This window comes from Populus trichocarpa, chromosome 19 (genome assembly GCF_000002775.5).
Source record: "Populus trichocarpa isolate Nisqually-1 chromosome 19, P.trichocarpa_v4.1, whole genome shotgun sequence".
NCBI classification, from domain to species: domain Eukaryota; kingdom Viridiplantae; phylum Streptophyta; class Magnoliopsida; order Malpighiales; family Salicaceae; genus Populus; species Populus trichocarpa.
The window spans coordinates 6,903,285-6,921,246 of record NC_037303.2 but is presented as its reverse complement, the minus strand read 5'-3'; positions in this window follow the sequence as shown (position 1 = coordinate 6,921,246).

Genomic DNA, 17,962 nt, shown 5'->3' with positions numbered 1-17,962 from the left:
AGACACGAGGCTACAAGTTCTCTATAGGAAGGAGAACCCAGTTCTGCCCCAAAGATAGTCAAAATTGTTCATCAACAAACATTGGATTGTTACTGTCCAATTGTTACTGTCTAGAAATTGAATTGTTACTGTCCGACCTCTTCGTAGATTTTTAACTATATCTAGAGTTATAAAACTCTGTTTCAAGCAAGATTGGTCTCGTTGGAAAGCTAAGACACAAGGCTATAAGTTTTCTGTAGGAAGGAGAATCCAGTTCTTCCCCTAAGATAGTCAAAATTGCTCATCAACAAATATTGGACTGTTACTGTCCAACTATTACTGTCTAGAAATTGAACTGTTATTGTCCGACCTCTCCTCAGATTTTTAATATATCTAGAGTTATAGAACCCCATTTCAAGTGAGATTAGTCTCATTGGAAAGCTAAGACACGAGGCTACAAGTTCTCTATAGGAAAGAGAACCCAATTCTGCCCCTAAGATAGTCAAAATTGCTCATCAACTAATCAGTCCTACTGCCTTACAAAGTCAGTCATGACCCAGTCTTGGTTAGTGACCCTTAACTGGAGTTCTACAGCTCCAAATTGAGCAAGACTAATTTTCTTAGTTAGCTAACATCGAAAAGTACAATTACAATGGAGGAACATGATCCTAATTCCTTCATCCTCCTACTCGAAACTCTCCAAAAGTCAAGAGACAAATTTTTCCAGATTCATCAACCTTTCCCTTTACACACAACATCCACAATTTAACTTTTTCTCATTTTGACACAATTAAACACACGTAATCAAGCTATCAAATTAAACATCCTCCCCCTTTGATGCCTAATTGACCGAAAGCATGGCCTTAAGGAACCAAGAGTTCCCTCATTCTATTCATGTTAATTTCATTCAATTCACACACACATTCACATAAAGAAAACAACCTATCATAATAAATTCATTTAGGAAAACCATAATTTCCCCCTTTTCCTCTTTGCTCTTCATATGGTCGACTAACTTTCCTTGCCCCCACTCACGTGGCCGGCTTTTTATATCAATCTGAGTTGTCCTTAGAAATTAGGATAACAAGCACAATAACCTTATACATTTTTTGTTTTTATTTTTATTTTTGATTTTGGAGAGGTATTTACCCCCCCTAAACATACATTTTCAGGGTTGTCACAGCAGCCCCAAAGTCTCCCAAAAATTAAGTCTCTCTAATGCTCCATTTCCTTTTTATTTTAGGGTTGTTTCAGTTCACACAAAAAAACCAATTTTGACAACAGTTTCAATCAACCATAAATAACAAACGACTAATATTCCAAACAATCCATACGGTCAAGTTATAATGCATTATTATGAGTATAACATATCCAAATATCAACTTCATCAAATGGTGAAATTTCCAGAAACATGGGTTTAACCGAACTGACCTCAAACTTGCAGACCTACTGTGAGAGAAGCACAACTTCTATACCGAGTGTTTTTTTCTAAGCTCCACCGTTCAGAATCTAGACAGCATCAGGAAGAACAACATATCCAAATTATAGCCCGATCCAACGTTGGCCGGAGGAGAAAACAGTCAGCGACGAAGACTGTCCAGAAGTGTATTTTCCCAGAAATTTGCCTCCCGCGATATCTCTCAAACAAGGACTGAGATAGAGGATCCCTCCAGTGACAATGTACATTACATGGAGGAGAACAACATATCCGAATATCGTTCTGATCCAACGATGGAAGGTGGAATTATAGATGTCGGATTTTCTGCCATCAATATGGTTTCTTTTCAACCTCTCTCTAAACTCTCTCTTGCTCTTGCAAGTCCCTCCAAGAGAAAAAATAGAATGATATTTATAGTGCTATCATCTTGTTAATTGCACATTTATCCCCACCCCTTTTTATTATTTGTACATAAACTCCTAACCTTCTATTATTTGAATATTGACCTCTCTTGGTCTTACGTATTCATTTTGTCCCCGCCAATGTTTTTCTTTTCAACAATTTAGTACTATATTCACTTTTCATTTCATTAATTTCACTATTTTTATCTTGATTTAGGTTTCTTTAATTTAATTTAACCCATTTTACTATTGGTTAAATTTCTCATATTTTAGTAACCCAGAAAAAGTATAACCGGGGGTTTACATATAGTGACTTCAAGACAGAGTTTGAGAATCATTTTTATTCCAGGTACCATCGCAAGGGGAAGAAACAAGAGCTCTTGGCATTAAGACAGGGGGATATGTTGGTATTGGAGTACAAAAGAAGGTTCCATGATCTTCATTGTCCGCCTCACACTATGCGCCGATAGAGGAACATATCATTGAGAAGTTAAGAGATGCTTTGTGACAGGATTTGAGACAAGGATTGATCGCCTTGCAGTTTAAATTCATGAGGGAGTTGATTGAGGCTGCACAAGCTTTGGAGGCTTGTATTGGAGAAAGCCAATGGGGACATCAGGGTATAGTAAAAAAGAGAGATGGGGACTATTTCAGCGGCAGACCACCACTTTCGAAGAAAGGTAAAAGTGGAGTGTTTGACCAGTATAGGAAAAGGGGGAGTTCGATGGTACCGCCCCACCAACAGTCAGGTGGGAGAATGATGGTTGGGCAATCGCACTCGAGGGCAAACTTTCAATTAGGACCTGTGACCGCAAGGGTGTTAACTATTTCTTGTGTAAAATGTGGACAAAAACACCCTGGGGATTGCTCAGTTTCCCTAGGGCGATGCTTTATGTGCAGGGGAGAAGGTCATAGGTGGAGGAACTGCCAATATCTGGGGCAAGGATGTCACTACTGTGGTGGAAGAGGTCATTATAAGAAGGACTGCCCCAACATTAACACTAGACAGGTACAGAGCTATATGCAGCTGAGTCAGAGCCACCAACAGTAAGTCACCGTGAATAGGTCGGTGAGATCTTCTCAATCAGGAGCAAACTCCAGTCGAGGGAGACCGAGGTCACAAAATGATTGGACCCCGGGGAGGGTCTTCCACTTGACACAGGAGGAGGTCTGGGCTGCATTGGATGTGGTGGCAGGTACACTACTAATGAATAATTTTAATGTGCATGTGTTTTTTGATCCGGGTGCCACCCACTCATTCATTGCTAGGAGAATTGTCACTAAATTGAGAAATGTAGTAGAAGTAGTAGAGAAGGGGTTCATAATTGGAACTCCAATGGGAAACTTGGTTGAAACAAATATTGTGTATGTGGGGGTTAGTCTATCTAGGTATGAAACAAAAGTAGACTTGATTCCCTTAGAGTTGCATGATTTTGACATAATCCTAGGCATGAATTTGTTGAGTAAATATAAGGCCCTAATAAATTGTTATGCTAAAACTATTACATTCCAAACACTTGAGGGCGAGAGGATGATTTTTTAGGGTGAGATAATTCTCAAACTGATCGCCTTAATATCGGTGTCACAACCCAAAGACTTTTGAGAAAGGGATGTATGGGATACCTCGCTTACATCTTAAACTCTGATGATGAAGGTCCATAACTGAAGGATATTCCTATGGTGAAGGAATTCCTAGATGTGTTTCTTGAAGAACTACCAAGACTACCCCCAGAGCAAGAGGTAGAGGTGTCTATAGACACTTTTCCTAGAGTCCCACCTATAGCCTAACAACCATATCGGATGGCTCCGACATAACTGAACGAGTTAAAGACTCAACTACAGGAATTTTTAGACAAAGGGTTTATACAACCCAGTAATTCTCCTTGGGGAGCGTCGGTTCTATTCGTAAGAAAGAAAGATGGAACCCATAGACTTTGTATTGACTATCGATAATTGAACAAAATAACAATGAAAAACAAGTACCCATTACCTCGAATAGATGATTTATTTGATCAATTAAAGGGAGCGAGGGCATTTTCAAAGATAGATCTAAGATCAGGGTACTATCAGATGAAGATTAAAGAAACGGATGTAGCAAAGAATGCATTTAGAACCTGTTACGAACACTATGAGTTTTTCCCTGGAGTAGCTATGGAATCGTTACTCTATGACAGGGAGGTCTAGTCGGGTCAGACTAGAGTAACGACTCAAAAGGTTCATAACTTTTAATCCGATTGTTGGATCGCGCTCAAAGTTCTACAGTAGTTCCCGTAGGTTGTTTTCCTTAGAGGAGGTATGTAATCACTACTCTATGATGGGGAGGTCTGGTCGAGCAAAACCAGAATAACTACTGAAAAGAGCCATAACGTTTTATCCTACCATAGGATCTCGCTCAAATTTTACACGAGTTTGCTGAGGATGTTTTCCTTGGAGTAGCTATGGAATCGTCGTTCAATTACGAGGAGGTCTGGTCGGCCAAACCACTGTAACGGCTCAAAAGGGCCATAACTTTTTATCCGACCATTGGATCGACCACAAATTTTTACAAGAGTGTCTGAAAGTCGTTTTCCTTGGAGTAGCAATGGAATCGCTACTCTATGACGAGGAGGTCTGGTCGGGCTAGACCAGAGTAAAGAATCAAAAGGGCCATAACTTTTGTCTGATAGTTGGATCACGCTTAAATTTTTACAGGAGTTTCTGGAGGCCGTTTTCGTTGGAGTAGCTATTAAAACACTACTCGGTGACAAGGAGGTCTGGTCGGGTCAGACAAGAGTAACAACTCCAAAGGGCCCTAACTTTTGATCCGACATTTGGATGCTGTAAAAAAATTTACAGGAGTTTCCGGAGGCTATTTTCCTTAGAGTAGGTGTGAAATTGCTACTCGGTGATGAGGAGGTCTAGTTAGGCCACACAAGAGTAACGGCTCCAAATGGCCATAACTTTTTATCCGACTATTGGATCGCGTAAAAATTTTTACATGCGTTTCCAGAGGCCATTTTCTTTTGTGTAGCTATAGAATCGCTACTCGGTGACGAGGAGGTCTGGTCAGCAAACAAGAGTAACGGCTCAAGAAGGCCATAACTTTTGATCCACGTTTGGATCGCAGTTAAATTTTTACAGGAGTTTCCGGATGTCATTTCCTTGGAGTAGCAATTGAAATGCTACTCGGAGATGAGGAGGTTTGGTCTGTCCAGACAAGAGTAACGGCTCCAAAGGGCAATAACTTTTGATTTGATCATTGGGTTACACTCAAACTTTAACAGGAGTTTCTAGAGGTCGTTTTCCTTGGAGTAGCTATGGAATCACAACTCGGTGACGAGGAGATATCGTCGGTCAGACTTGATTAACGGCTTAAAAGGGTCATAACTTTTTATCTGACCACTGGATCACCCTTAAATTTTTACCGGAGTTTTTGAAGGCCGTTTTCCTTGGACTAGGTATGGAATCGCTACTCGGTGATAAGAAAGTCTGGTTGCGCTAGACCAGAGTAACGTCTCAAAAGGGATATAAATCTTGATTCGACCTTTGTATCACGCTCAAATTTTTACAAGAGTTTCTAGAGGCCATTTTCCTTAGAGTAGCTACGGAGTCGCTCCTCAGTGACGAGGAGGTCTTGTCAACCAAACCTGAGTAACGGCTCAAAAGAGCCGATACTTTTTATCCGACCGTTGGATCGCGTAAAAAGTTTTACAGGAGTTTTGACACGACCAAAGAATTGATGTCTTCTCCCAAGTATAGGAGTGTCGAAGTAATAAATAACCCGGCAAGACCAGGGTCGAACCATAGGGAGGTTAACTGTATAAACTACAAATAAAAAAATAGATAATAACAGAAAAGGAGTTGAAGAGAGCTTTGAGATGTGATATTGATATAAGGATTAAACAATGATAAAATAATTGCCAAGGTTAGAGATCCACTAATGGTATTTCAAACAAGTATAGTATAAACTCTTTTTATTACTCAACTGGAAACCACACACAAAGGAGGTTCCAATCGGATTATAAATTATTAACATGATTACATTAGTTATCTTATTAGAATAATGCTAATACTTGTAAATGTTGTCAGGTATTCATGATTATAACTTATGTTAACAACAAATCAAGTTCCTTTCATAGCACAGGTGTCGGTTATACCATATGGTTGGGCTATGAAAGTGCCAAGTATTTGTTGTACCAAGGGTTATACAACATAAATCTAGATTAACCATTTAACAAGCAAAGTATTAAAAGTGAACAAGATAACAAATACAAAACATGTTAGTATCAAACATTAAAGTCCATGTTGAGTTTATACTATACTTATTCTTACACCATTAGTGTAACTTTTTCACCTTGACATAATAAACTTAGCTAAACATAATGAAAAAGAGAAACATAAATAAACAAGATAAGAACATAAATAAGATATAAGTTAACTAAGTAAAGAAAATGAAATGAAAAGCATAAACAAGAGATTAATATAAACAAAACTTAAGCATTACAAAAATATAAAGAGAGAGAGAGCAAGAACATGATCTTGATCTGAAAACCAAGATGCCTAAATGCATGGCAAATGCCTCCTTTTATAGGCCAAAATTTGAAACTATTGATTTGATGACTAATTATTGAGTGGGTGGCCACATCCTGACTTGATGACAATCCTTATCTTCTTGTCTGAACAAAATGTCTTTGGTAACGTTAGAATTTGAGCAGATTGTATTCATGAAAGTTCTAGGAAATTGTCTCAACTTTCCAACAGAAAATGAATCAGTGCATTTGGACTTCTAGAACTCGAGATATGGGCTGAACACTAAATAGTGTCTAGGCTGCAGGACAGATTCGGGCTTCTCTTTTGATGCTAAGATTTGGACTTCCAAATGACAGAATTGAGTCTTAGACTCCCCATGAATGTTTTAGGCCTATGTCTTAGATTTCTAGCCATATAAATAAATTTGAAATCCAAGATCTACAGCTCCAGATATGATCCAATGACTGAACAGTGTTCCAGTTTGCACTGAACCAGCATCTCTTTTATAAGCTTAACCCTCTCTTTGTCTTCTTAATTTCAGTAGTTGAACTCATCAATCAATCCTTTGATTTATGTGATAGGCCTGCATTTGAAATGAGCATTTACCATAAATTAAAGCTATCTTATATTATCAGACTTGTTATTATAAAACATGCTTAAGTTAGGGAATTTAATGATACTTTAAGTGCAATATCATATAAAGCCTTAGTGAGAATGCACTTTTAAGTACTAATCAAGTTTCTGGAGGCTGTTTTCCTTGGTGTAGTGATAAGGAGGTCTGGTCAAGCCAGACTAGAGTAACGACTCAAAAAGGCCATAACTTTTGATCTGACTGTTGGATTGGCCTCAAAATTTTACAAGACTTTTCGTTGGAGTAGCTTTGGAATCGCAAGTTGGTGACGAAGAGGTTTAGTCAAGCCACACAATAGTAACTGATCCGACTGTTGGATCGCATAAATTTTTTTACTAGAGTTTCCGGAGGCTGTTTTCCTTAGAATAGCTATGGAATCGCTTCTCGATGATGAGGTCTTGTTGGGGCAGACTAGAATCACAACTCAAAAGGGCTATAACTTTTTGATTCGATTGGTGGATCACGCTCAAATTTTTACAAGAGTTTTTAGAGACCGTTTTCCTTAGAGTAGCTATGAAAATATCATCAAAAGTCTGACCTAAAATTATTCCTAAAGAGTATTTAAACTCCAAGCCAAAACCCTAGTTTCCCTAACGGGTCTCACATAAACCCAATTTAAATAATAATCAACCCAAGCTAAAACTAGCCCAAACTAATTAAAAAAAAATAAACAAGTCTAAAAACCAAACAAATTGTCTCCTCTCAAAATAAATAAAGTTTGATAGCTAAACTAATTAAATAAGACAAGTTTGTTGTTTCCGCATTATGTTTGGCAGCAGCAAGGCCCAACTTAAAATGGATGGTTTTCTCTCTTCTTAATGAATTAGAAGGTGTGCCATATACCGTTGGAACGGTATGGAAGTCTAGTTTCCATCACAACTAGAATTACATCCAAATTCGATCTATATCTCCAGTTATGACCAAAAGAGTAACGAAAGGTCAAATTGTCCAAATCTAGTCTTCTTCTCCCAATCCTTGTGTAATGGTCTTAGTTCCACCAACAAGCCCCTCTTGAACATGAATCAGATTAATCAAGGCTTGCTCTTTATTATTACAAATCCTTTTAAAGTACACCTTAGCCCATGATCTTGAAGAAGTCCATTGAAAGCTTCTTTGAACTTCTTAGCCCTAAGCCTAGTAACTGGACCAACTGGAACCTCTAATGGATCCTTTGATGGTTGGATCACATCATCCCCTCACTCCTCAAAAGGATTCGACCTCGAATCATCACCTACATCAAACGAAGAAAGATCAGAAACATTGAATATAGCACTAACACCATACTCACCTAGTAGATCCACTTTGTAGGCATTATCATTAATCCTTTCTATGATCTGATAAGGACCATCTCCTCGAGGCATCAACTTTGATCTTCTTTGTTCAAGAAACCTTTCCTTCCTCATATGCACCCAAACCCAATCACCTGGTTCAAATCTCACTAATTTTCGTCTGCTATTGACTTTGTTTGCATATTGTTCATTCTTCTTTTCTATTTGTTGCCGAATTTTTGCATGGAGATCTTTCACCACCTGTGCTTTTTGATTACCATCAAGACTAACCTTTTCATCAACAGGCAAAGGAATCAAATCTAATGGTGTCAAAGGGTTAAAACCATAAACAATCTCAAATGGTGAATAATCAATAGTAGAATGCACACTACGATTATATGCAAATTCAATGAATGGCAAACAATCTTCCCAATTTTTAAGATTCTTTTGAATGATAGCCCTTAACAATTGAATCAAAGTCCGGTTAACAACTTCAGTTTGGCCATCTGTTTGTTGATGACAAGTAGTAGAATATAAAAGTTTAGTTCCTAACTTACCCCACAAAACCTTCCAAAAGTAACTCAAAAACTTAACATCTCGATCGGATACAATGCTCCTAGGAAGACCATGTAACCGAATGACCTCTCTAAAAAATAGGTCAGCTATATTTCTTGCATCATTTGTTTTAGTATTAAGAGTATTGAGAAGAACATACCTTCGCGACAAGGCATCGATGACCACATTTTCCTGACCTTGCTTGTATTTAATCACATATGGAAAAGTTTCAATAAACTCAACCCACTTAGCATGTCTCCTACTTAACTTACCTTGACCCTTCAAATGTTTCAACGATTGGTGATCAGTATGTATGACAAACTCTCGGGGCCACAAATAATGTTGCCAAGTCTCCAAAGCCCACACACTACCAAAAAATCGGAGAAAACCAACAGAATTTTTTCGCCTGAAATTTTTACCGACGGACATAATTCCATCTCAAACTCTGTCGGTATATACCGACAGATAACATCCATGGCGATACGGTCGGTATATACCGATGGAATACGTCCGTCGGTATATACCGACCGTATCGCCGACGGATTGCAACAGTGTGATGACGTGGATTTTTTTCAGATGATTTTACCGATGGAATTACCGAGGAATTCAAACCGGGATAGCCGTATAGTGACGTGGCACTTTCACCGATGGAATCACTAACGGAACGTGTCCGTCGATGATTCCATCGGTAAAAGCTAATATATACCCACTCTGCCGACACTCTCTTCCTCTGTTTCTCCTTCTTCTTCCCCTTCTTCTTCCCCATCCCACCTTTCCCCTCCTAAACTGCAGCCAACCACCCATCCCAACTCTCCCCTCTTCTCAACACAAGCACTCAAGTTTCTTATACTTTTGTACGTGGTCACAACATCCGTTCTTCTGGATTTCATCATTTTTTGTAAGTAAATCTATCTTTTTTAGTTTTAACATTTAAATGTGAATTTTATTGTTTTTTTAGTATATGTATTTTGTTAACATATGTACTTGTTTGATTGTTATTTGTTAAAGAAACTTGTAGTATGAATGTATTTTGTAAGTAATTTTCTCGCGGGAAATTTTTTTTTTTTGCCACGCGTCTCTGTCTGTAAGACCATTGGTGGTTGGGTTTTTTTTTTTTTTTGACAGAATTAGCGATGGAATGGGGAATTACCAACGATTAGTATACCGACGGTGGCTGATTAGTACTTAAAAGTGCATTTTTATCAAGGTTCTATATCATCATTTTGCACTTGAAGTATCAATAACTCCTTAACTAAAGCATGTTTTATACTAACATATCTAATAATATAAGATACCTTTAATTTATGGTAAATGTTCATCTTAAATGCAGGCCTATCACATAAATGAAAGAATTGATTGATGAGTTGAAGTACTGCAATTGAAAGGACAAAGAGATGGGCAAACTTAGAAAAGAGATGATTGGTGTAGTCCAAACTTGAACACTGTTCGGTAATCGGGTGATATCTGGAGCTGCAGATCTTGGATTTAGGTCCATCTTATATGGATGGAAAGCTAAGACATAGGCCTACAACTTTCATGAGGAGTCCAAGATTTAATAAGGCCGTTTTCAAGTCCAAATTGTAGCAACAACGAAGAAGTCCGAATCTGTCCTGCAGCCCAGACACTGTTCAGTGTTCAGCCCATATCTCGAGTTCTAGAAGTCCAAATGATCTCAAATTTTTACCCTGGAAAGATGAGACAATTCCCTAGAACTTTCATGATTGAAGTCTGTTCAAATGATGACGTTATCAATGACGTTTTTGGCAGACAAGAAGATAAGAATTGTCACCAAGTCAAGATGTGGCCACTCACTCATCAATTAGTCAACAAATCAATAGTTCTGAATTTTGGCCTATAAAAGGAGGCATTTGCCATGTATTTAGGCATCTTGGTGTTCAGATCAAGATCATGCTCTTGCTCTTTCTTTATATTTTGTAATGCTTAAGTTTTGCTTATATTAATTTCTTGCTTATGCTTTTCATTTCCTTTCCTTGTTTATTTATGTTTCTTTCTTTCATTATGTGTTGCTAAGTTAATTATGTCAAGGTGAAAAGGGTACACTAATGGTGTAAGAATAAGTATAATATAAACTTAACATGGACCTTAATGTTGGATACTAACATGGTCTATATTTGTTATCTTGTTCACTTTTAATACTTTGCTTGTTAAATGGTTAATCTAGATTTATGTTGTATAACACTTGGTACAACAAATACTTGGCACTTTCATAGCCCATACTGTATGGTATAACCGACACCTGAGCTATGAAAGTAACTTGATTTGTTGTTAACATAAGTTATAATCATGAATGCCTGACAACATTTACAAGTATTAGCATTATTCGAATAAGATAACTAATGTAATCATGTTAACAATTTATAATCTGATTGGAACCTCCTTTGTGTGTGGTTTCTAATTGAACAATAAGAGTTTATACTATACTTGTTTGAAATACCATTAGTGGATCCTCTAACCTTGACATTTGTTGTTATCATTGTTTAATCCTTACGTTAATCTTCCATCTCAAAGTCCTCATCAACTTCTTCCTCTTCTTCTTCACTATTATTATTATTGTTGTTATTGTTGTTGTTGTATTATTGTTATCTATAATTTATACAATTAACCTCCCTGTGGTTCGACCCCGGTCTTGCCGGGTTATTTATTACTTCGACACTCCTGCACTTGGGAGAAGACATCAATCTTTTGGTCGTGTCAAGTTTTTGGCGCCGTTGCCGGGGAGGTAAATTCTTGTACAAATTATAGTATTTATTTTATTTTCTCTTTTCTCTTTTCTTGTATCTAACTTTGTTTCTTTTGTTTTGTTTCTTTTTCTATTGTTTTTCTTTTCTTTCTTTTATTCTCTTCCTGCACGTGCATGAGAGTGTGGTCACGTACATTAAGTGGTAGACTTTGTAGGGTATCCTCATCATTTTCAGAAAATATGGCCGAAGAAGATAACCAATCGCTTCATAATGAGAATAATGAGAATATTCGGGTTAGAACTCTTAGAGACCACATGAATCCCACAAGAACAAGTGCACCCTCATGCATAGTTTTTCCTCCTGATGCATCTCATTTTAATTTTAAGACAGGCATTATTCAACTTTTACCATCTTTTTATGGCTTAGATTTAGAAAATCCATACTTGCATTTAAGGGAATTTGAGGAGGTTTGCAACACCTATAATGACTCAAATTGTAGCATGAACACCATTAGGTTAAAGCTTTTTCCTTTTTCATTAAAAGATAAAGCTAAAACATGGCTACAAAATTTGAGACCTGGATCCATTCGTGCTTGGGATGAAATGCAACAACAATTTTTAAAGAAGTTTTTTCCGTCCCACAGAACAAACTCTTTCAAAAGACAAATCATCACTTTCACTCAAAAACCAGGAGAAACATTTTACCAATGTTGGGATAGATATCGAGACTTGCTTAATACTTGCCCCCATCATGGTTTTGAAACATGGAGATTAGTTTCATATTTTTATGAAGGGTTAACTCCTAGAGATAGGCAAATGGTTGAATTAATGTGCAATGGAACTTTTGAAGATAAAGACCCTAATGAAGCAATGGAGTACTTAGATTTGCTAGCTGAAAATGCACAAAATTGGGACACCACAGGTACTTATGAGGCACCAAGTAAAACCCAACCTCATACATCTAGTGGGGGTATGTACAACCTTAGGGAAGATCATGACCTCCAAGCCAAGTTTGCATCCTTAGCTAGAAAAGTCGAGGCACTAGAATTAAAAAAGAGTGGTCAACTAAAATTTGTTCAAGACATTGCGTGTCAAATCTGTGAAACCAACGAACATTCAACCAATGACTGTTCAACCTTGCCTTCTTTTAAAGAATGTCTCCATGAACAAGCCCATGCATTAAACAGTTTTCAAAGGCCCAACCATAACCCATATTCGCAAACATACAATCCTGGTTGGAGAAATCACCCAAATTTCAATTGGAAGAGTGATAACAATAATGCACAAACTTCACAGCCACCGTTTCAAGCACACCATAATTTCCAAAATTCTCATGGATATGCACCTCCTTATGCTCCACCTCCTAGAAGAAATCTTGAGGAAACATTGCATGCATTTATGGAAAAGCAAGAGGCAATTAACACTCAACTTGCTCAAAGCATGACAGATTTTAAAGATACTCTTGCAAAATTGACATCTGCTCTCAGTTTCCAAGAGAAAGGTAAGTTTCCATCTCAACCACAACAAAATCCCAAGGGGCAATACAATGCGAATGCAAGTAGTTCGGGAAGCCAACACATGGATCAAGCCAAATCAGTCATCACTCTTCGCAGTGGTAAGATTATTGAAAAACCCAGTCTTGAACCTTGTGAGAATGATGATGAGTCAATCTCTGAGGGTAAGGAAGGGGTTGAATCTGATCATTGCAAAGAAAAGACTGATTCTCCGCCAGCACTTCCATTTCCTCATGCCATGACCAAACAAAGGAAAGTTAATCACAACTCTGAAATCTTTGAAACTTTCAAACAGGTAAGGATCAATATACCTTTGTTGGATGCTATTAAACAGGTCCCTTCTTATGCTAAATTTTTGAAAGATCTGTGCACTGTGAAGAGAAAACTGAATGTGAAAAAGAAAGCCTTTTTAGCCGAACAAGTAAGTGCTATTCTTCAGAACAATAATGCTTTGAAATATAAAGACCCTGGTTGTCCTACAATTTCTTGCTTTATTGGAGAACATAAAATTGAAAGAGCCTTACTTGATCTTGGAGCTAGTGTGAATTTACTTCCATATTCAGTTTTTCAAAGTCTCAATCTAGGTGAGTTAAAACCAACTTCTGTGACTCTTTTACTTGCCGATAGATCTGTAAAAGTGCCTAGAGGAATAGTTGAAGATGTGTTAGTACAAGTCGATAAATTCATTTACCCTGTGGATTTTATTGTCTTGGATACACAACCTGTTGAAGCATGTAATTCATTTCCTGTTATTTTAGGACGTCCGTTTCTTGCAACTTCTAATGCATTGATTAATTGTAGGAATGGACTGATGAAGCTATCATTTGGGAACATGACATTGGAGATGAATATTTTCAACATTTGCAAGCAACCTGGAGATGATAATGATTTACAAGAAGTAGATTCTATTGAAGAATTAGTTTATGATCAACTTGAATCTACTTTGAGTAAAATTGAATTGGATGAATCTGAAGATTTGCAAATGATTTATTATCAGGAAGAAATCACGAATGAAAAAGACACCGAAAATGTTGATGCGGATCTTTTGTCAAAAGTGACAACAGATTCGACATCCGACATCACACCAATCGATGATTACTTTCCTGATGAATCCTTACTTTCTCTTAGTTCAATGCCTTGGTTTGCTAAAAATATCAATTTTCTTGCTACAGGAGATTTGCCAACTCATTGGAGTACCGAAGACAAAGGTAAGTTTTTGAACGAAGTGAAGAAATTTTATTGGGATGACCCTTACTTATTCGAATATTGTCCTGATCAAATATTTCGAAGATGCATTCCTGACAATGAGGTAAGTAGTGTCATTAAATTTTGTCATTCTGAAGCATGTGGGAGTCATTTCTCGTCAAAAAAGACCATTGCGAAAATCTTTCAAAATGGATTTTATTGGCCCACCATGTTCAAGGACACACATGCATTCTGCAAAATTTGTGAAAATTGTCAAAAAGTTGATACTGGTCAAAAAGTTTTGCTTTATAATTCTCGACTCCATTTATGTCCTGGAAAGCTAAGATCAAGATGGAGCGGTCCATTTATTGAGAAACATGTGTATCCTTATGGGGCCTTTGATATTGAGAATCCAAAGAATGACAATGTTTCTAAGGGAAATGAACATCGTTTGAAACCTTACTTTGATAATTTTCCTAGTGAAAATGAATCCATTGGTTTGAATGATCCTATAGATAAAGGTTGATTATTTTGTTTTTCTCACATTGTTTTTTGTGTTTTGTTTTGGTGTGAATTTTGTTTTGCTAGTCTCTCTCACCCCGGTCAAATGGCGGATAACGGTACTCCGTGACTTCAGTCGGTTCTTTCAGTTTCCCATAATAACTGATATTTGTATATATTGTGCAATTCTTGACTCTTTCTCTCTTCTTTGAATCTCTTCTCCAATTCTCATTTGAAAATGGACACCACTCTTGAAAAATTAAAAAAGTATTTTCCCGCTCTGCCTCAGAATGCGATTACAAAAATTTACCGTGCTAGGTGTGCAAGATTGAGGTTGTTAATGAATCATGGAATTCCTGAGGATATTCGCTGGCTGATTGAAGCAAAGGTCCGATTATCAGCTGTGGAACAGGAATTTCTAACATCTTCGGCACGACAAATCATAATCTCTGCTGCTACTGCTGAACAATTGATCGACAAACTACAATCTTTCACCCCGGTAATTGATCCTTCCATGAGTCGTATAAATTGGTCAACTACAGAAAGCCGTAAAAAGCTTAGATTGGATTTGAGCCTTCGTTTGTGAATCCTTGTGTCTTTTGGTTTTATTATTAGCATATTATTTTGTTTTGTTATTTCTTATATTTGTTTAAGTGTGTTTCAGGTTTGTCAGTGTTCGTTGTTTCAGGTGATGTCTTCTATACTCTATCTTTCTACCTTAGGACATTGAGGACAATGTCTCGTTTTGGTTGGGGGGAGAGGGTAGTAGTAGTAATTAAAAAAAAAAAACCCATTTGGCTAAACTGTTCTTACTAGGATGGCAGAGTAAGGGGGAATTTTAGTGACTCTTGAGACGCATCTTAGTAAACATTTTCCAATGGTTATTTGCAATATTCATAACAAGGCCTATTAGAATACTTCTTGAAATATTCAGGTTTACAAACTCTCGCATTGTTATCACTTGATTCTGCTCATATACTCATTTAACAAGTATTCTTAAACCTTTATTTTCACACACACACTTTAACATATGATTGTGGGTTGCACATTGGATTATTACATTATTTATGTTCTTTTGTTAAAGGTAACAACTAAGGGATAGGGATAGTATATAATTTTAAAAAAAAAAGAAATAAAAAAAAATGATGATAATAAAAACGTAGATAAGTTTGGTTTCGTAGCCTCCCTAACCTAAGCAATTAAGCCCGAAGGGGTGTTTTAACACCTAATACCCTAAAGTCAACTGACTTGGGAGCTATTGGCCCAAAGCTTGTTACATGGGTTAAGGAGAAAAGCTTAAGGGAATCAAACATTGCACTATCTACGTATCAGTATCTGCAACCCGAGTTACTAAGCTCGTAGGGGTGTCTCAACACCTAATGCCCTAAGACCAACTGGTCTGGGAGTCATTAGCCGAAAGCTCGTTACATGGGTTAAAGATACATTGTGTTTTAAGTATATGTATATATATATTGAAAAAAAGACAAAAAAAAAAAGAAAAAAAAAAGAGAGAAAAAAAAAAAGAAGATAATAATCCCAACCCAAGGAAGTTAACCTTAAACATTAGAACAAAATATTGTTTTCTTCCAATAAAAGCCCCATCATCTATTTTTTCATACATTGAGCACATAAAAAGGAAGGTTTAATAATATTTTGTTTAAGAGGTATTGAGCAGATATATAAAATTTAATGAGAGTTTGTTTATCTGGATAGATTAATGGAAGTTGAATGATGAATGCCTTGCTTTGTGGAATTTGCAAATTGTTTCTCTATTTTAACGCTTTGATTACTAGGGACTAGTAATAAGCTGGTTGGGGGGTGTGATTAGTACTTAAAAGTGCATTTTTATCAAGGTTCTATATTATCATTTTGCACTTGAAGTATCAATAACTCCTTAACTAAAGCATGTTTTATACTAACATATCTAATAATATAAGATACCTTTAATTTATGGTAAATGTTCATCTTAAATGCAGGTCTATCACATAAATGAAAGAATTGATTGATGAGTTGAAGTACTGCAATTGAAAGGACAAAGAGATGGGCAAACTTAGAAAAGAGATGATTGGTGTAGTCCAAACTTGAACACTGTTCGGTAATCGGGTGATATCTGGAGCTGCAGATCTTGGATTTAGGTCCATCTTATATGGATGGAAAGCTAAGACATAGGCCTACCACTTTCATGGGGATTCCAAGATTTAATAAGGCCGTTTTCAAGTCCAAATTGTAGCAACAACGAAGAAGTCCGAATCTGTCCTGCAGCCCAGACACTGTTCAGTGTTCAGCCCATATCTCGAGTTCTAGAAGTCCAAATGATCTCAAATTTTTACCCTGGAAAGATGAGACAATTCCCTAGAACTTTCATGATTGAAGTCTGTTCAAATGATGACGTTATCAATGACGGTTTTGGCAGACAAGAAGATAAGAATTGTCACCAAGTCAAGATGTGGCCACTCACTCATCAATTAGTCAACAAATCAATAGTTCTGAATTTTGGCCTATAAAAGGAGGCATTTGCCATGTATTTAGGCATCTTGGTGTTCAGATCAAGATCATGCTCTTGCTCTCTCTTTATATTTTGTAATGCTTAAGTTTTGCTTATATTAATTTCTTGCTTATGCTTTTCATTTCCTTTCCTTGTTTATTTATGTTTCTTTCTTTCATTATGTGTTGCTAAGTTAATTATGTCAAGGTGAAAAGGGTACACTAATGGTGTAAGAATAAGTATAATATAAACTTAACATGGACCTTAATGTTGGATACTAACATGGTCTATATTTGTTATCTTGTTCACTTTTAATACTTTGCTTGTTAAATGGTTAATCTAGATTTATGTTGTATAACACTTGGTACAACAAATACTTGGCACTTTCATAGCCCATACTGTATGGTATAACCGACACCTGAGCTATGAAAGGAACTTGATTTGTTGTTAACATAAGTTATAATCATGAATGCCTGACAACATTTACAAGTATTAGCATTATTCGAATAAGATAACTAATGTAATCATGTTAACAATTTATAATCTGATTGGAACCTCCTTTGTGTGTGGTTTCCAATTGAACAATAAGAGTTTATACTATACTTGTTTGAAATACCATTAGTGGATCCTCTAACCTTGACATTTGTTGTTATCATTGTTTAATCCTTACGTTAATCTTCCATCTCAAAGTCCTCATCAACTTCTTCCTCTTCTTCTTCACTATTATTATTATTGTTGTTATTGTTGTTGTTGTATTATTGTTATCTATAATTTATACAATTAACCTCCCTGTGG